Raw genomic sequence first — 21,742 nt, 5'->3', positions numbered from 1 at the left:
CAGGAGGTTTTGCAGAGCTTCAGGAAAGAATGACTTGAAGGCAGCTGTTCTTACCCTGAGGCAAAGGGAGAGGAGTAGGTACAAGCGAATGTAGGGAAATTTATCTAAATAGCATGTTTACTCATGTTGTCCTAAAACCAGCCTTTGCTCATCCACACGCATGACTGCTCTCTGAAAGGGAGACAACAATGTTAATTACTCACAGATTGTCTTGACTCCAGGCTTTCAGCATTATGTCTGTACTGAGTACTGAATAAAAGCAAGCAGTACCAATTTATTAAGACTGCTCACTCTGGGCAGTCCCCAGCACTCTTTCACTGCATACTTGTGTCTAAGTACTTCTTTCATCTGTTACTCAGTAAGAGTCTAAAAAATTTAAAGAATCTATAAATAAATTTAAAGATATTCATGTTTATACTTTTGAAGAATTAAATTTTCATATGACCCAAAGTGATCTATTGATTTTTTTTTTTTCCCCTCAGAGGTTTCCAACAGATTTAATTTTGCAGACAACTGGTTTGTAGCTTTTGAGGACCAACATCTGTATCAGTAGATATGACCCTTTGGGTCATATGAAAATTTTGCTGCAATTCTCATCAAAATTCTGATGACATTTTTCACAGAAATAGAAAAAAATGTAATTTATAAAGCCACAAAAGAATTCAAATTGACAAAGTAATCTTCAGTAAAAGGAACAAAGCTGGAGGCATCATGGTACTTGACATCGGTATACACTACAAAACTATAATAATCAAAATGCTATGATACTGGCATAAAAAAATGGAGAGGTAGGAGAGTTAGACCAACAGAACAGAATAGAAAGCCCAGAACAAAATTCATGTTTTTAAAGGCTGCTTATTGTTAACAAAAATGGCAAGAATACACAATGAGAAAAGAATAGTCTCTTCAATAAATGATATTAGGTAAACTGGATATCAACAGGCAGAAGAATGAAATTAGGCCCTCATCTCATATCACACACAAAAGCCAACTCAAAATTAAGTACAGACTTAAATGTGAGAACCAAAACTAGAAAACTATCAGAAGAAAATATAGAGGAAATTCTCCATGGTATTGGTCTAGGCAGTGAGTTTTTTGGATAGGACAAAAAAGCATAGGCATCAAAAGAAGAAATCGACAAATAAGATTACATCAAACTAAAAGCTTTTATACAGCAAAGGAAACAGTCAAAAACATGAAGACACAATATAAGGAACAGGAGAAGTTTTGCAAGCCATATATCTGTTAAGGGATTAATATTCAAAATATATAGAGAACTCAATAGCAAGAAAACAAATAACCTGATTTTAAACTGAGCGAAGGAACTTAATAAGCATTTCAGAGAAGAAGACGTACAAGCGGTCAAAGTTTGTGAAAACAGCATCACCAATCATCACGGAAGTGTAAATTAAAACCACAATGAGACATTACTTCACACTTGTTAGATTTACTGAGTACTGAAGGTCAAAATCTTCTTCAGGCACCTGTGGGGACTGTGTTAAGGCTTTCCCATCGCTGTCTGGAGCTTCAGATTCAAAAGCCCTCCCTTCACTTGTGGTAATAAAAATTGTTGACATTCTTAGGGCAGAGTTAAACAAGTTCACCTGTTCCTCCATGTATTGAATAAAGGTCAGCTAAAGAAATAAAAATTATTTCAAGTGATTTATTTAGTTTTCAATTTTCTCACTGGAATACTACATGGAAAAAAAAAAACACTTTGAAGTTGCTTCTTTCTAAAAATATTACTGTACCTATTGCCAGAAAAAGAGAGAAAAATAGATAATCCTCTCACTGGGAAGACAGTAGCACAGGAATTCATTATGTGTGGTGCTTTTTTCTGTCTTCCAATTAAAGGTCTCAAAATTAATAGTTGATATTTTATTATATAGGTCTTTGTCCTGTGAAAGGAGGGAGATTATGTGTCCTTTCCTGTAAAATAAATAAATAAATAAATAAATGAAGGGAATAAAAATGTTAAGTTGTGTCTTAAAATATAAGACTCAATTTTTTATAAACCTTGCTTTGATTCATCTTAAGTTTTTGCTCATTTTTCAAAATAAAAAAAATTGCTTGTTGTTTTATTCACATTTACACAACTCTGTTTCTACAACATTCATCATCCTTGTCATAAATATAAGCCATGTACGTTTGCCTTCTTAATACTTCCTATTTCGTTTGAAATTAGATATAATGCCATGGAGCACTGATAGAAAAAATATAAGAATTTAAGGTCTTCTAATTGCATTAGAATTTAAAAACTAGTAAATATGATTTGAAGTTATTAGTGTATGCAGCAGCAGAGGTGATGCTGATCAGTTACCAGACTTTCAATTTCACACTACTATAGTACATTCTTTGGTAAATTTAATGGAAGAAAGAACAAACCAATCAGAAGCAATCTAATGCAGTCAAACAAATGCCTATTTAATCAATGCTAGTTTCTTAAAAGATGCTAATAACAATGCCACGTGTTAAGTTTTTGTGGAGTTAGGAGTTAACATGATTATGTTCCTGTGGGTCACCACATGTTGTCCTTGCCATCATCATTGTTTCCTGCAGAAATAAAATGCCTAAGGGTTACCACAGGCTGATAGACATAGCATGCCAAATTACAGGCTGCATCACACCATCTGCCAAACCACAGATTCTTAGAGTTTTTCTACAACACTGCAGAAAAAAAAAGTCTTATGATTATGAGTACTTTAGAGAAGACAGGTATTTTCTGATTTACTCTCTGGAATTGTTTTTATGGAACTGATAATAAAAGTACATATGACAAGGTGTGAGTGCCAATGAAATCCTATTTAGGGGAACTATCTAAATGCCCAGCCCTGAAGAACTCACTAAGTTTAACAGAAGGACATCTGGATTCAGCTAGTGGCATTTGTTCTATTCTCATTCTTAATTAGCATCAAGGAGTTTAATTAGAAGTTTGGCATATGAAAATCATAGGGATTCAACAGTTAGAAGAAACGAAAGATGTCTCTTGTCCGGCTGCTTCATTTTTTTTTTCGCAATAAGTTGGGAAAAATGTGGGGAAATGGGTAGACTATTAGGGCCTAGAAAGTACAGAGCTCAAATGAAAACATAGATGTTTGTAGGCCTGATCAAAAATACAGACACATAGAGAATATTCATTAAACATATTCATCTTTTTTAAAAAATAATTGTCCACTTCCTACAAATTCTGGTGATGAAGAATATGCTGAGCAAAGAAATACCATGAATAACATAGATCTTCATTAGCATGCTATTTTTTTTTCTGTCTTCTCAGAGCCCCTCCATAAAATATGGTGCAACACAGTCAACTGATCGAAGTTATTTTTTTTTTATTCATTCAGTAAATATTTTTGAGAAACATCTATGCACCAGAAACCTATACTGGATAGGAAATAAAATCTGAAGGATGTAAGAAAAAATAGAAATATCTTGTAGCAGATTAATAACATTGATAGAGAATGGTTAGCTATGTTACTACATATTGTGTTAAAAATTATATACCAATAAAACTGAGGTCTCTGCTATTAATTCAAGCTTTTCTGAGCAACTGCTTACATGACCATCAATACACACTGAGGAAAAGTGATCAGATGGAAATTAGGAATTCTGTATTCTAGTCTTAGTTTTGCTAGTACATTAGCTGAGTGAAAAGGGACAAATCTAATATCAGTTCATTTGTTTAAGCATTGGCTAAGTTATATAATTTTAAAGGATTTGTATGTCTCCAATATTTATTAACTTTATAAATTTGATGTGTTTGTACCTAAATATATCAGGGTAGCCAAAGTTATATAAAAATATAAGGCTTTAAAGAGAGACCCCTTTTCATAGCTTATTAAGATTTTTAGGTTCAACTTCTGGCTTAACTACAGACACACGTGCTGTTTTTTTTAATTTTTGCTTTTCTTCTTTCCCTCCCTCCCTCCCTTTTTTTCTTCCTTCCTTCCTTCCCTTCTCTTTCTTACTTTCTTTTCTTTCTCTTTTTTCTTTCTTTCTTTCCTTCTTTATTTTTCTTTCTTTCCTTCTTTTTCTTTCTTTCCTTCTTTCTTTTCTTCTTTCTTTCTTTTTCTTTCTCTCTTTATTTCTGAGAGGGAATCTCTCACTGTCTTCCAGGCTGGAATACAGTGCCACAACCTCGGCTCACTGCAATTTCCGACTCTCAGGTTCAAGCCATTCTCCTGCCTCAGTCTCCCGTGTAGCTAGGACTACAGGCACTCCCAAAGTGCTGGGATTACAGGCATGAGCCACTATGACAGGCCAACCTGTTTTTATTGCACTTAACTTTCTTCTGTGTTTCAGATATTGAGTTTTTTACAAATTGAAGGTTTGTGGCAACCCTGTGTCAAGCAAATCTATTAACACCATTTTCCCAATACCATGTGCTCACTTCACGTCTCTGTATCACATTTTGGTAGTTATCACAATATTTCAAACTTTGTATTATTTTTATATCTGTTATAGTGATTTGTTATTAGTGATCTTTGATGTTACTATTATAATTATTTGGGGACATTACAAACAATTCTCATATAAGATGAACTTAATGGAGAAATCCACGTATTCAGACTGCTCCATCACATAGCAAATTCCCCATCTCTCTTCATAGACACAGCACGTAAAAATTTTGCAGGTCAACCACCATACAGTGTCCTCATATGAAGTGTTCATATGAAAGGAAGAGTCACAATCATTCATTTTAAATCAAAAGCTAGAAATGAGTATGCATAGTTGAGAAAGGCACACTTAAAACAAAACAGGTCAAAAGCTGAGACTTTTGCACCAGTTAGCCAAGATCTGAATGCAATAAAAAAGTTGTTGAAGAAAATTGAAAGTATTCCTCCAGTGAATACATGAATGATGGTGAGTGCAGTAGCCTTATTGCTAATACAAAGAAAGTTTGAGTCATCTGGATAGAAGATAAAACCAGTCACAATATTCCCTTAAGCCAAAGCCTAGTCTAGAGCTAGGCTCCCAATTCTTCAATTCTATGAAGGCTGAGAAAGGTGAGGAAGCAGCAGAAGAAAAGTCTGAAGCTAGAAGTGGTTGGTTCATGAGATTTAATAAAATAAATTGTCTCCATAACATAAATGTTTAAAGTGAAGCAGCAAATGTTAATGGAGAAGCTGCAGCAAGTTTTTTAGGTGATCTAGCTAAGATAGTGATGAATATGAATACTCTAAGCAACACATTTTTCCATGTAGAGAAAACACCCTTCTATTGTAAGAATATGCCATTTAAGATTTTAATTGCTAGAGAGAAGCCAAAGACTGGTTTCAAAGTTTTCATGGATAGGCTAGTTTTCTTCCTAGGGACTAATACACCTGATAAGTTAATACCAGTGATTATTGAACATTTTGACACTCCTCAGGCCTGTAAGATTTACACTCAATCTACTTGGCCTATACTCTATAAATAGAAGAGCAAAGCCTGGATAACAGTGCCTCTACTTACAGCACACCTTATTGAATAATTTTAACTCAATGTTGAGAACCACATCTGAGAAATAAAAGATGATTTTCAAATCACTATTCATTGGCAATGTAACTGATTGCCCAAAATCTCCGACAGAGATGTGCAAGGAGATTAATTCAATTTTTGTGCCTACTAACACAACATCCACTGTGTAGACCACGGATCAAAAAGTAATTTTGAGTTTCAAGTCTTATTTCTTAAGAAACACATTTTATAAGGCTATATCTGTCATGAGTAGTGATTTCCCTGAATGATCTGGGCAAAGTAAATTGAAAACATTCTGGATAGGATTCAAATTTCTAGATGCCATTAAGAACATTTGTAATTATTAGAAAAAAATCAAAATATTAACATTAAGAAGAGTTAGGAAAAATTTGATTCCAACTCTTAAATATAACTTTGAGGAGTCCAAGACCTAAATGAAGGAAGTAATGTGGTGAAAACAGTGAAAGAACTAGTGGGAAGTGATTGGATTATAGGGGTGATTCTAGAGATAGTGAAGTGAATTCTCATGAGATCTGATGGTTTTATAAGTGTCTGGCAGTTCCTCTGCTCATTTCTCCTTTCTTTCACCTTCTGAAAAAGGTGCATCTCTTTTGCCTTTAGCCATGATTGTGAGATTTCTGAGATTTTTATCATTATGTTGAACTGTGAGTCAATTAAATCTCTTTCCTTTATAAATTACCCAGTCTTGGGAAGTTCTTCACAGCAGTGTGAAAATGGATTAATACAACATTAAATGCATGATACGCCATGACCAAGTGACATTATTCCCAAAATTCAAGAGTGGTCCTAAATATACAAACTAATTAAGGTGATATACCACATTAACAGAATGAAAAATTAAAAATCACATTATCATCTCAAAAAATTGACAAAGTTCAACAAATTTTAAATATTAAAAACCCTCAAAAACATAGCAAACTTACCTAAACATAGTAAAGACAAAAATATATTAAATATTCAGCTAATATTATACTCTATGAAAAAAATAAAGTTATCTAAATCAGAAAGGAAGAAGTAAAATTTATCTGTTAGAGGATGACATTATTTTTATGTATCAGATCCTAAAGGTAGCACAAAAACCATTTGCTAGAACTAAAAATAAAGTTAGTAAAATTATAGGATTCAAAACAAACCTACAAAAACTGGTTGCAATCAATAAACTATCTACATAGGAAATTTGAAAAAAAAATTCACTTATAATACAATAAAAATATGTAGTATATTAGTCTATTTTCATACTGTTATAAAGAACTGCCTGAGACTGGGTAATTTAGAAATGATAAAGGTTTAATTTGCTCACAGTTTAGATAAGTAGGGAGGCCTCAGGAAACATAATCATGACAGAAGGCAAAGAATAAGCAAGCATCTTCTTCACAGTGTGGCACCAGAGAGAAAGAGAGGGAACACGGGGAAAACTGCCACTTTTAAGCCATCAGATCTGATGAAAACTTCCTCACTATCATGAGAACAGCATTGGGGAATCCACACCCATTGTTCAGTTACCTACACCTGGTCTCTCCCATGACATATGGGGATAATGGAGATTAGAATTCAAGATAAGATTTGGGTAAGGACACGAAGCCAAACCATATAATTTAGAAATCAACTTAAGGAGGTAAAATACTTGTTCACTGAAAATTTTTAAAAATGAAAAACTTAAAGGCACAAATCATTGGAAAGATAACTTGTGTTAATGGACTGGAAGATTTAATATTGTTAAAATGTCCATATTATCAAAATGAATCTACAGATTTGATGCAACTCCAATCAAAATCTCAATGCCACTTTTTACAAAAATTCCAAAATTCATTTGGAATCACCAAAGGTTCTTAATAGTTAAATAATTCTTTAGGAAGAAGATAAAAACTGGAGGCACTAGACTTCTTGATTTCAAATATATTATAAAGCTACAGTATTCAAACAGTATAATTCTGGCATAAAAATGGTGTACAGAAAAATGGAACAAAATAGAGAGATCAGAAATAATCTCACTAGTGTACAGTTCACAGATCTTCAACAAGAATGCCAGAAATACAGAATAAGAAGGGATAATTTCTTCAGCAAGTGGTATGAGAAAACTTCACATGACAAAGAATAAAATTAGGCCCTTGTATTACACCATAAACAAAAATCATCTCTTAAATATGATACCAAAAGCGTAAGCAACAAAAGCAAAAATGGATGAGTGGGATTAAATTAAACTAGAAAGCTTCTACACAGCAAAGAATAACAATCAACAGAGTAAAAATGTAACTGTGTATCTATTAAGGAGTTATATCCTAAAAATATTAAGAACTCCTACAACTCAATAGCAAAAAGCCAATTAACCTGATTTTTTTCAGTGAGAATATTCCTTGAATAGACACGTCTCTAAAGATGATATAGAAATAGCCAACAGATGTATGAAATGATGTTCAACATCAATAATAGTCAAGGACATGCAAATCAAACACCAGTGAGATATCACCTCACACTTGCTAGAATGGCTTTCAACAAAAATTGAATTAAAGACATCAAGTGTTGGCAAGGATGCAAAGAATTTGGAATTCAGTATGCTGATTCTTTAAAACATTAAAAATAGAACTATCAAATGATCATATGATCCAGAAATTCTGCTTCCTTTATATATCCAGAAGAATTAAATCAGTATGTCAAAGAGATCTGTGCTCCTATGTACAATGCAGTATATAGATATAAAATTATATACATATATATATATATATATATATATATATAATTTTTAATTACACTTTAGGTTCTGGTGTACCTGTGCAGAACATGCAAGATTGTTGCATAGGCACATATATGGCAATATGGTTTGCTGCCTCCATCCCCCCATCAGCTATATCTGGCATTTCTCCCCGTGTTATCCCTCCCCAACTTCCTTACCCACACTGTCCCTCCCCTAGTCCCCCCAACAGACCCCAGTGTGTCATGCTTCCCTCCCTGTGTCCATGTATTCTCACTGTTTAACATCAGCCTGAATGAGAACATGTGGTGTTTGGTTTTCTGTCCCTCTGTCAGTTTGCTGAGAATGATGGTTTCCAGATTCATCCATGTCCCTACAAAGGACACAAGCTCATCGTTTTTATGGCTTCATAGTATTCCATGGTATATATATATATGCCACATTTTCCTCGTCCAGTCTATCATCCATGGGCATTTGGGTTGGTCCCAGGTCTTTGCTATTGTAAAAATTGCCACAGTGAACATACATGTGCATGTGTCTTTATATAGAATGATTTATAATCCTTTGGCTATATACGCAGTAAAGGGATGGCTAGGTCAAATGGAATTTCTGTTTTTAGGTCCTTGAAGAATCACCACACTGTCTTCCACAATGGTTGAACTAATTTACACTCCCACCTACAGTGTAAAAGTGTTCCTATTTCTTCACATCCTCTCCAGCATCTACTGCCTCCAGATTTTTTAATGACTGTCATTTTAACTGGTGTGAGATGGTATCTCAATGTGGTTTTGATTTGCATTTCTCTAATGACCAGTGATGATGAGCGTTTTTCCATATGTTTTTTGGCCTCTTATATGTCTTCTTTTGAAAAGTATCTGTTCATGTTCTTTGCCCACTTTTGTGTGGGTTTGCTTGTTTGTTTCTTGTAAATCTGTTTTAGTTCTTTGTAGATTCTGGATATTAGCCCTTTGTCAGATAGATAGATTGTGAAATTTTTTTCCATTCTCTTGGTTGTCAGTTCACTCTGATTGTTTCTTTTGCTGAACAGAAGGTCTGCAGTTTAACTAGATACCATTTGTCTATTTTGGCTTTTCGTTGCCAGTGCTTTTGGTGTTTTAGTCATGAAGTCCTTGCCTATGCCTATGTCCTGAATGGTTTTGCCTAGGCTTTCTTCTAGGGTTTTTATGTTTTTAGGTCCTTTGTTTAAGGCTTTAATCCATTTGGAATTAATTTTAGTGTAAGATATCAGGAAGGAGTCCAGTTTCTGCTTGTTTTTGTCAGGTTTGTCAAAGATCATATGGTTGTAGATGCGTGGTATTGCCTCTCAGGCCTCTACTCTGTTCCATTGATCTATATCTGTTTTGATACCAGTACCATGCTGTTTTGATTATTGTAGTCTTATAGTATAGTTTGAAGTCTGGTAGCATGATGCCTCCAGGTTTGTTCTTTTTGTTTAGGATTGTCTTGGTAATGCAGACTCAACGTTGATTCCATATGAAGTTTAAGGTGGTTTTTTTTTTTTTTTTTTTTTTTTTTTTTCCAGTTCTGTGAAAAGGGTTGTAGGTAGCTTGATGGAGATATCATTCAATCTATAAATTACTTTGAGCACTCAATATTGATTCTTCCTAACCTTGAGCATGTAATGTTTCCATCTGCTTGTGTCCTCTCTTATTTCCTTGAGCAGTGGTTTGTAGTTCTCCTTGAAGAGGTCCTTTACATCATTTGTTAGTTGTATTCCTAAGTATTTCATTCTCTTTGTAGCAATTGTGAATGACAGTTTGTTCTTGATGTGGCCCTCTTTTAGTTTGTTGTTAGTATATAGGAATGACTGTGATTTCTGCACATGGATTTTGTATCTGGAGACTTTGCTAAAGTTGCTTATCAGTTTAAAGAGATTTGGGGCTGAGACTATGGAGTTTTCTAAATATACAATCATATTATTGGCAAATAGAGACAACTTGACTATCTCCTTTCCTAATCAAATATGTTTTGTTTGTTTTTCTTGCATGATTGCTCTGGCTGGAAGTTCCAATACTATACTGAACAGGAGTGATGAGGCAGGGCATCCTTGTCTAGTGCCAGATTTCAAAGGAAATCCTTCCAGTTTTTGCCCATTCAGTATGATATTTGCTCCAGGTTTGTCATAAATAGCTTTTATCACTTTGAGATACCTTCCATTTTTACCTAGTTTATTGAGAGTTTTTAGCATAAAGGGCTGTTGAATTTTGTTGAAGGCCCTCTCTGCATCTATTAAGATAATCATGTGTTTTCTGTCTTTGGTTCTGTTTATGTGGTGGATTACGTTTATAGACTTGTGAATGTTGAACCAGCCTTGCATCCCTGGGATGAAGCCTACTTGATCGTGATGGATAAGCTTTCTGATGTACTGTTGCAATTGGTTTGCCAGATGTTTGCATCTATTTTCATCATGAATATTGACCTGAAGGTTTCTTTTTTGCTGAGTCTCTGCTGGGTTTGGTATCAGGATGATGTTGGTCTCATAAAATGATTTTGGAAGGATTCCCTCTTTTTGTATTGTTTGGAATAGTTTTGTAAAGAGTGGTCCCAGCTTCTCTTTGTATGTCTGGTAGAATTAGGCTGTGAACCCATCTGGACCTGGGCTTTTTTTTTTTTTTTTTTTTTTTGGTTGGTAGGCTATTAGTTGCTACCTCAACTTCAGCCCTTGTTATTGGTCTATTCAGGGTTTCAACGTCTTCCTTTTTGAGGTTTGGAAGGATGCAAGTGTCCACAAATTTATCAATTTTTTCCAGGTTTACTGGTTTATGTGCATAGGGTTGTTTGTAGTAATCTCTGATGGTAATTTGTATTTCTGTGAGATTGGTGGTGACATCCCCTTTATCGCTTTTTATTGCATCTATTCAATTCTTCTCTCTGGCTAGTGGTCTATTTTGTTGATCTTTTTAAAGAACCAGCTCCCGGATTTATTGATTTATTTGAAGGGTTTTTAATGTCTCTATCTGCTCTGATCTTAGTTATTAATTCTTCTGCTAGCTTTTTTTTGTTGTTGTTTGTTTGTTTGTTTGTTTGTTTTTTATCTTGCTCCTCTGACTCAATTTTGATGATAGAATGTCGATTTTAGATCTTCTCTTGCTTCTCACATGGGCATTAATTGCAATAAATTTTCCTCTAGACACTGCTTTAAATGTGTCCCAGAGATTCTGGTACATTGTGTCTTTGTTCTGGTTGGTTTCAAATAACAACTTTATTTCTGCCTTCATTTCATTATTTAGCCAATCAACATTCAAAAGCCAATTGTTCAGCTTCCATGAAGTTGTGAGTTTCTGAGTTACTTTATTAATCCTGAGTTCTAATTAAATTACACTGTGGTCTCAGAGACTGTTATGATTTCTGCTCTTTTGCATTTGCTGAGGAGTGATTTACTTCCAATCACATTGGAGTGATTTAATTCCAATTACTCCCATAATTGGAAGTAAATCAAGCAGTGTCAGTGTGATGTGGTGCTGAGAAGAATGTAATTCTGCGGATTTGGAGTGAAGAGTTCTATAGATGTCTGTTAGGTGCTTGGTCTAGGTCAGAGTTTACATCCTAGACACGCTTGTTAATTTTCTATCTGGTTGATCTGTCTAATATTGACAGTGGAGTGTTAAAGTCTCCCACTATTACTGTGTGGGAATCTAAGTCTCTTTGTAGGTTGTTAAGAACTTGCTTTATGTATCTGGCTTCTCCTGTACTGGGTGCATACATATTTAGGATCATTTGCTCTTCTTATTGCATTGATCCTTTTACCAATGTTGGACTGCCTTGGTAATGGTGGACTGCCTCAGTTGTGGCAGACTGCCTCAGTACTGGCAGGCACCCTTCCCACCACAGAGCTGGACTGTCTAGATGTACTTGCTGGAAAACTCTCAATCTAGAGCCTTTTAAATTACTGGTCTTTTTGGAGGTGGGACTGGTGAAGCCAACTCACCTGGCTCCCTGTTTTTGTCCCCCTTTTTTTTTCAGTTGAATAGTGGTTCTGTCTGCCAGGTGTTCCAAGTGCCAGATGAAACAGCCACCCAGATTAGTGTGAGTTTTTGTGCAGAGACCCACTGTGCTGGCTGAAACAGCCATGCTGGAAACTCATGACACTTTTCAACCTGGGAATCTCCTGGTATGGGCAATGAAAACTCATTTGGAAATGCAGTGATCACTCACTCTCTGAGTTTTTTTCACTGGGAACGGCACTCCAGAGCTGTTCCTATTCGACCATCTGGGATCCTCTCCCACTGCGGTACTATTCATAAAAACCAAGACATAGAAATAACCCTCTCCAATGAATAAATGAACAAGAAAAATGTGATACACATGCAAAGGAATGTTATTCATTCTAAAAATGTAAAGAAATCCTGCCATATGCAACAACATGGATGAAACTCAAGACAGTATACTAAGTGAAATAAGTCAGTCATAGAAATACTGCATGATTCTACTTACATAAGGTATCAACAATAGTCAAACTCATAGAAACAAAGTGTGAAATACTGATTGCCTGGAGTGGAGGGGAAGGGGAAATGCGAAGTTGCAAGTTAATGTGTATAAAATTTCAGTTAATTAAGATGAACAATTTCTAGCGATCTACTGTACAACATTGTGAAAATACTTAACAATATTGCATTGCATGCTTAAACATTTAAGAGAGTAAACAAATGAAAACATTTTTAATTTTGTTTTAGTATGAAGCAACATGAATTATATATCAGAAATTAGATAAATTAACTTGTCATCCTTGTTTTTGGCTGATGTTATTTTCAGAGTATATAATATCTATAAAGATTATTACATTGCCCTGTAAAGCAAACAAACAAAAAAGGTAAAACTATTAAGTATGGACAACACACAGAAACTTGGAATTGCATCAGATGACTTAATTATTGCTAGACTCATGTTGCCTTTTCCATTTTTATCAAAAATCTTGTATACATTTTTGTTTTATTTGGAAAATGCATAATCTATTAAAAGAGTGTATAGGATAAATAAAACCTGCTAATCATTTTGATCCTTTTTTCTGCTTCTAAAATATAACAATATTTATTAAAAAAAGAAAAAAAAAACACTTGCAAAAAAAAAAAAATCCTCTATCTCATCTTAAGGGGAATGTTTAAGTAGATCATGATGTTTCATGGTGAGAAAGAGCAAGCTATATTGTGGCCCAGATAATTTTTTAAAAGTTCTATTGGCAGCAGCAGCTATAGAAATACTTCTTCACAATCATGAAAGGTAACATAAAATAACTTTGCCTCGCCGGGCGCAGTGGCTCAAGCCTGTAATCCCAGCACTTTGGGAGGCCGAGGCGGGTGGATCATGAGGTTGAGAGATCAAGACCATCCTGGTCAACATGGTGAAACCCCGTCTCTACTAAAAAATACAAAAAACTAGCTGGGCGTGGTGGCGCGTGCCTGTAATCCCAGCTACTGAGGAGGCTGAGGCAGGAGAATTGCCTGAGCCCAGGAGGCGGAGGTTGCGGTGAGCCGAGATCGCACCATTGCACTCCAGCCTGGGTAACAAGAGCGAAACTCTGTCTAAAAAAAAAAAAAATAATAATAACTTTGCCTCACATATGAGGCATTTTACCTTGTTTGATGGAGACAAATCTGACCTAAGAATTAATCAAATAATAACCATTTTTGAATGAAGCAGACTCTAACACTCCTGAAAAGATTCCTTGCAATCATCTTAGCTAAAGAAAAAGAGAAAGGAGCTCAGAACACTGGCAGGCAACAGAAGCAAAATAAAAATCATTAACACTCATCAAGTCATCAACACATCTTACCTTGACTAATTCAGAAGTTACAAATATATCCCAGTCTATATTATTGCCCACTTAAAACATTTGTCAAAATATCTGTCCCAGTAATCTATTCAAAATGAAAATTAGAATATACTCCTATGCTGCTTTTACATGACTTTTTATAAAATCTAAAGTATTGAACCTAATTCATAATATAAAGCCCTGCATGATCTGGTGTCAGCCTAACACCATTGTTTGTCTCTTTCCACTCTCTTCCTTACATACTGTGCTGAGAAGGCCACACTGGCATTTTTAGTGTCCTTGCATTCATCATACTCTTTTTGCGTCATGGCCGTTCTTGCTTGAGGGCTTTTGCAATTTTTTTCCTGTTGTTTCAATGGTCTTTCTTCTGGCTTTCTTTGATGACCTCTCTAGCAGATCTCAACTTAAATGTCTCATCTTTAGAGAAACTTTCCCTGACAAACATATCTAAACTATTTTTAGACACCTTTATGACATTTTACCATGTTAATGTTAAATATTAGCATTTTCTGAAGGGTTATTTATTTACTTATTATTTGTATTTGTCAGCTTTGCAATAGTAACTGATAATCTAAAGTCACAGTGGCTTATGACAATAAAGGTTTATTTCTCTGTTGCATTACATGTATGCTACCAGAAGCTGCATTTATGATCCTATGGCTCTGTGGAAATCTGTGGGTAAGCCATAGCTCTTTTCTGTGAGTTATTTCATTTTAGGCATCAAGTTGAAATCTTATTCTTATGCAGATATGTATAGCCTTTTAACAGAGCAAGAGAGACTTGTGACACTACTGAAAACTTCTGCTTAGACATGGTTCACATCATATCTACTCATATTCCATTGTTCAGAAGAAGCCCCATTGCTAAAACCAGAGTGAGATCAGAAGATATCTATCTATATTTCTCTCTATATATATTTACCTGTATCTGTATCTATGTATGTACATCTATGTCTCCCATGGGATACAAGGTCACATCACATGGAAAGAGATGGAAATGTATAATCATCTTTTAAAAAAAGAGAAAAATGAAAATGTACAAACAATCATATAATCTATCGCATGGTGTTTTAGCTACTTGAATATAAATTCTACTAAACCAGGGCCTTTTCTCTATTGTACTTTGCTCTAACTCTAGAACCTAGTAGAATCTGGCATACATATTTGTTTAATCAATATACATATGAAAAGTAAATAATGACTGAATATGTGATTGTTTCCTGTGTTTCCATCATCCTGCAGTCCATAAATCTGTCATCCCATTGCCAATTAGACAAAGATATATGGTGGCTTCATTGGCAGATAACTTTTACTCCCAAATGGAGGGTGAAAATGAGTATGGGAGCAGATTCCAGGAGGTGAAATTCAGCTAACCTTGCTGCCATTGCTGCCATTGCTGCCATTGTATTGTATATTAAATGGAAAATACAATGTGGTAAGTAAGCCATCATGAATAAATAAGGCATTAAATATCTACCACATGCAATATGTAGTTTTAGTAACCAATCTGGCCTATAATGATTGCCATGCATTATCAAGTTCTTACAGTGTGTTAGATACCATGCTAAGCAATTTTCCTATGCTGTGTCTTATATAATATTTATATTAATTGTTTGAGATGTATCATTCTCATCCAAGAGGAAAAAAAATCAAGTAAGGCAAGTGAACACAACAGACAGTAATATGAAGCAGAACTGAGATTTGAACATAGATGTCTTAATTTGAAATGAACCATTGTTTAGTAATGTTGTCTGTTTAATCATTTTAGCCATGATTCTCAGTAAACTGACACAAGAACAGAAAACCAAACACTGCATGTTTTCACTCATAGGCAGGTGATGAACAATGAGAACACTTGGGCACAGGAAAGGAAACAACACTCACTGGGCTAGGTGGAGGGGTGGAGGAGAAGAGAGTGGAGGGAAGAATGCCTGATGTAGGTTATGGGCGGGGGTAGGGGGATGGAGACAGTAAACCATCATGGCATGTATGTACCTATGCAACAATCTTTCAGGATCCAGGATGTGCACATGTATCTCACAGCCCAAGTACAATTAAAAAACAAACAAACAAAAAAAATAGCTTACAAGGTAAAAAGAAAATGATTTATTTAACAATGATGTGATTTTTTTGAAAGAGAGATTAATAGTTATATAAAATTGACAGGAATTAAGAATTCATTTCTGATACTTCTCTATTACATCCAGTTGTACTTACTCATGAACACAGTGTCTGCTTACATACTTATACTTGAAAAACTCTACCTTGTGCTAACTCATCCTCTGTCCTTTGCCAAACTTTGGGGCTTCAAGAAAAATCCAGCTGTCTCTAACATATACATATTTGATTATATGCAAATATAACAAAAAATAAAAACAACAATAAAAACAAGGAAAAAGAAAAAGACTAACATACAATGACTTGAAATATTCAAATCTCATCTCATTGTAGGTAAAGCAAATAAAAATCCTGAATGTTATTATTTGCTATCTTGAAATAGGCTATATCAGGTTCCAAAAATATTTAATATTTAAAATGTATAAAAAAAGGTAACCAATTTCTTCTTCAGATAATTTATAAAAGAGTTTCTGTTCAAACCAGATTGTCAGCATGTTTCTTTTTACACTTGAATACAGAGAGACAGACATACAACTTTTCTTGGGATGTATACATGGTTTGCCTCTATCAATATTAAATGCACCCATATGATTTCCCATTTCAACAACTTCTTTGTCATGTGGTTTAATTGGAAAGTGGAGTTTCTTTTTATATCTCTCTCTTTCATTAAAATTTTATTGCAAGTAAATGTTTTGCCTACTGTAGTAATGACAATGTCTTGAAAAGAAATCATGGGAATGCGAATTATTGGGTTTATGGTCAGTAATGGTGGTGGCTCACTTTTTCTTGCGCTCTTCAGAATCTATTTAAAAAATTTGATGGTTGTCTCTATGGAGGAAAAAAAAAATCCACAATGCAAATGGGTGTTGACCTAGTGAATCCCTTAGAATTTGCTAAGTAAAAATGACAAATGACATGGCAAATCTTTGCTTATCTGAATATTTAAGAATTTTATTTTGCATTTTCCAACTATTTTTATTCGCAGATGTTTGGAAGGAAATTCACACAAAAATATTTCAAAAAAAATGTTAGTACTGATCTTCTAAAAACAATGACAGTTTTTTTCTAAATTGGCTTTATTCACATGTACTCAGACAAATATGAAGAAATGGAGAAACATTTTGAGTTCCTGTTACAGACTGGGTATTTTGTATATCCTACATCATTTAATCTTCTGAAAGAATCCTCCTGAGTAGGTATTTTTAGCTTCATTTTGTGCAGATGAGAAAAATTTGGCTCACAGAAGTTATGTTATGGGAATACAATTACACTAGTCTAATCAAGGCTCCACATTTCCTGTTGACAAGTATTTCAGTGGTCTTAGGAGAAATGAGTCGGCAACTGTTTTTAGCTCGTGCTCCAAATCATCTGTGTCATAGCAACATAGAGTAGTCTAAGGTGAGCTTAGATAGCAAAATTGCATCTTTTGATGTTGCAAAGAAAATAAATTTTCTAATCTCTTGGTTGTAGTGAGAATGTATTGGCTCTTTTTTCTACCAAAGAAGTATAGCTCATAAGTATGACAGAGAAACAAATCAGTTAAAAAAAAAAAAAAAAAAAAAAAGAATTGTAATTTCAAAGGGTTCAAATAAATTGAAAATATTTTAGAAAAATTTCCGAGAAAATGTAACAGCAGCAATATAAGTGCTCCTTACCTTTTCAGAGCCTTCCTTATTTTTGTCCATCTTAATAGATGATAAAGTGAGAAAGAAGAGTAGACTACAAAAAAAAAAAAAAGTGAGAAGCATTTTCCTTTCATACTGTAATGTTTTAGTGAAATATAGTGATGAGCTTCTGTAAAGCTTGGGGTAGAAAGAGAGTATGAGCAAGACTTTGAAATGATGTCATACCAGGATTGCTAAAGTGGTATGTAACATATGTAAACAGGCCAAGCAGACAAACTTACAAAATGCCAACTTACTTTAATGCCAAAGCCCTGGCATGTAAATGTGCTAAATACAGAAGCAAGGAAGAGAGTTTCTATATTGCTTATCACTGAGGTAAAAGAGGATCCTTTTACTTAAGACATCCAAGTGGAACATGCACCTCTTGTATCCTCAGAACTGGAGTAGGTGAGAAAGGTAAAAGTGTGTTTTTGTCGTTGTTACTGTTTTTTGTTTTTGTAAGGTTCCAAGGCATTCCAAATAAGAGACAGCACTATAAATATTACATTATATCTTGGCTTTTGAGTTTTTAGCACAGGGCTATTTCTACCATATTAACATTAAACTTTAGAATGTGAGTCTCCATAGGGTTACCATACTAGAATATTATACATGATCATCTCCTACACAATAATCTTAATATGCCATTCTTTTTGTTCTAGAACTGCTTTTATACCTTTAATGATAATCATTTCAAACTAAGTCATCTATTTTTTATCACTTCATTCATTCGCCTTTCTTCAGTCATATGCAAGTTCATTTCCACTGAAGTTCACTTTAAATACCACTATTATTACTTAATTCATTGGGCACTTTCAAACTATGACAGGAGATAAGAAAAGTACATGAATAATTAAGCTGTAAGATAATGTGTTGTAAGTGCAGATGAGAGATAGAAATTACATGTTATCTGAGTGTGAAAATAGTTTATTTGCCAAAAGAAATGATTAGGAATGACATCAACAAGAAAATAGTATTTGAATTGCACTTAAGAAAAAGGTGATCTATACAATGCCAGCATTGCAAGCAGAAGGCTTACAGAAAAAAAAAAAATGAAAAAGAAAAATATCCAGATCAACTATGTATTTCTGCCTTGGTCTGAATTAAGAGAACAGAAAGAAGTAAAGGGACAAGAATTGAAAGTTGTTTGTGACTTCAATCTCCCATTATATCTCTAAAATATTAGCTCTTATTGTGTAGGATTTAAAACAGAGAAACACTGTATTTCTGGATCTTTGCAAGATCTTTGAGCCTAGAGGTTTATTGCTTAATTCTTTTATTCAGCAACAACAAAATTATAGGTTCTTGTTATGGAAAGAAACATACCAAAAAAGATATGGTTCTTGACATGAAGGAGATCACAGGTTAGAAAATGGAGAGATGTAAATAATTCTAAATATTATACTAATGTTTCCTAGAGACAATATAAATACAAAATGCATGGGAATTTGGAAGGGCATGTGATATAGCTAAAGATAAGCCAGATGGAGTCAAGTGGACAAATGGTCAGATAAGAAAAGTAGGAGACCCATTATGAATTTAAATAATAAGAACCTGTGATCAGGCTATTGCAAAAGAAAATGAAATGAAGATATAGCTATAAAAAATTATGTGGGAGGTCAATTGGCATTAGCATTTCCTGTGCAAGACTATGATGTGCCAAAAATAATCCTGAATAATTCAATTTAGGTAGGTATCAATATACCCTGGTTTTGGAAATGTCAAATTCATTTTTTAATAATTGCATAGACCTAGACAGGTAGAAGTCACTTGGAATTATAGATTTATATCTAGAAATGAGAAAAAAAAAACAGTTCAAGAGAAATATTTTTAGTTATCTAGAGTTGTTATTTGAGTATGGTAGAGTATGTAGATTATACATCCAAGAAATAAACTACAGAAAGATAAATAAAGATGATCAAGAATAAACTCAAGCCTATACATATCAAGAAGGCAGGAACAAGAAAAAAGATTTAACAGAGGAGAGAGAGGTGTATAGTGAAATGACAATATTAATTGTTGATTGAAGTAAATTTTCAAAAAGTAAAGTTTAAGAAAAAGGTGGTATGTAATTATCAGAGTAAAGTTACGCAGTGAGGCCTCTCAAGGTAGAGATGTGAAAAAGATTTGGATATTAACTGATTTTTTTAAATGTTGAGAAAAGAAGTGCAATGTAGTGAAAGAGTATTCTATTGCAAGAGGTTCAGAATAAGTCTACGGTGGGGTTGTAATGTTAAGATACATAGGTTTCTTTGAAAAATAGGATAATGAAATAAAAGAGTGATATAGGTAAAAAGATTTAGACTAATCACATGTCTAAATTGTAAGGAACGTACTTTTCTAATAGGAAGAATAATAATTGGAAAAAGTGTGTCTTCTGAAGTATAGAAGATATCTGAGTATATTTGTCATTTATGTGTAAGGAACCAGTTCTGAGGAAAAAATAAAGACAGAAAGGACATAAGAAAGAAAGCAAACGGCTTCGATTTCAATGAAAAGCTCTAGATAACTGTCATGGGCAATGCATTTTCACCTTAGTAAGACAGAGATAAAAATAATTGCTATAAAGAAGTGAGAAGACAGTTACAAATTTATAATTGGGACAGTAAAATGACTTAATTGTCTAATTGTGTTACTTTCTTGGAGAATAGAGGTCACATTGGAAAGACCGTTTATAGCATGTAAGATGAAAAGTAAAGTAGAGAAAACAGGGAATCTGTTGAGATGGATTTGAGAGACAGTACACTGACTTACTAAGTGAAAATAGGTATTATTATGTAAGTATTTTTAGAACAGGGCAGTTCTGAATGATAAAAAGGTGCAAGATATAAGTATACAAATGAGAAAATCCCATAAAATGAAGGCAATCACCTTATTGAGATGGTTGAGAAATCAGGATAAAGACTATCTATAAATAAGGGCTTTCAGAGTGGTTGAGAATAGAAGTAAACTAAGAAAAAAATGAAACATGTGAAGCTTGTGATTAAATTATTTTATAAATGGTAGTCTGTGTCCTTAAATAGGTGTTTTATATAATTTAGTGTGCTTCTTAATCACTGTAGAAAATTGTTAAAACCTCTTTAAATTTAGGGCCATTAGGTTTTAGGGAGAACCTGACCACTTAATATTTAACTAGAATTATCCAAGGACTCTCGATAGACTGAAAACAATGAAAATCACCATCCTTGATTAAGTATATAATATAAGTGCTTGGGAATAAATGATGAAGGAGGAAATGTTGAAATGAAGCATATGTCATAGACAAAATGTTTTAAAGAGTTTAGAAAGCACATTTCAGATCATTTTAAAAGCAAGGAAAAAAATATTTAGATATTCCATGTGATGATCCATAAATAGTTTCAACTTTGGATTTTGAGTGGCCCTGGAGCCAGTCTTCCTATGTGTGATTACTTGGAATATGACTGCCAGCTGTGCTGTCCATCAAGTCCCACCGCAATGTTAATTTCTCAGGAACAAGGAATATTTCTTTGGTGTCTACAAACTCTTAGCCAATGGCAGAATCTTCCTAAACATTAGCTTAATAGAACTGAAACGTCTCATAGTGACTCCAACCAGAAAATAAAGGCCAGTTCTACTTGAATGGTCATTATTGGAAGAGATGTTTAATTTGCTTATACCTTAAATTTTATTTTAGTGAGAAAATTAATATTTCAAATTGGTAGCAATTTGTAGAGATGTAGGCAGCATGTCAATTAACATGAACTTTTTTGGTTTAGGTAAAGTATCCAGAATATCCCTTTAGTTCATACATATACAAAAAAAAAAAAAAAAAATCCACTCATGATTCTTAAGAAACTTAACTTGATACTTGTAAAATATGTCAGATTGAGATATTGATTATTAAGAGCTTTTTCTTAAAAAAAATTAGTTGCCTCATGGGGGAAGAATGCATATGGTTTAGAGGAAGATTATAATTGATATTAAAAATAATTTTACAGATTAAGCAACGAGGATGACATATGTTGAACATTTCAAGATGTAT

At 34.0% G+C, this 21,742-nt stretch overlaps 1 pseudogene; it reads right to left on the bottom strand.

Annotated features, from left to right (window-relative positions):
* The window catches only part of LOC141583831 (large ribosomal subunit protein eL29-like), a 59,852-nt pseudogene extending 45,586 nt beyond the window's left edge, over nucleotides 1-14,266 (bottom strand).
* Between the last annotated feature and the right edge of the window lie 7,476 nt (nucleotides 14,267-21,742).

Source organism: Saimiri boliviensis, chromosome 3 (genome assembly GCF_048565385.1).
Source record: "Saimiri boliviensis isolate mSaiBol1 chromosome 3, mSaiBol1.pri, whole genome shotgun sequence".
Taxonomy (NCBI): Eukaryota; Metazoa; Chordata; class Mammalia; order Primates; family Cebidae; genus Saimiri; species Saimiri boliviensis.
Note: the sequence above shows the minus strand (reverse complement) of the source record. Positions and strands in the feature narration are given on the sequence as shown.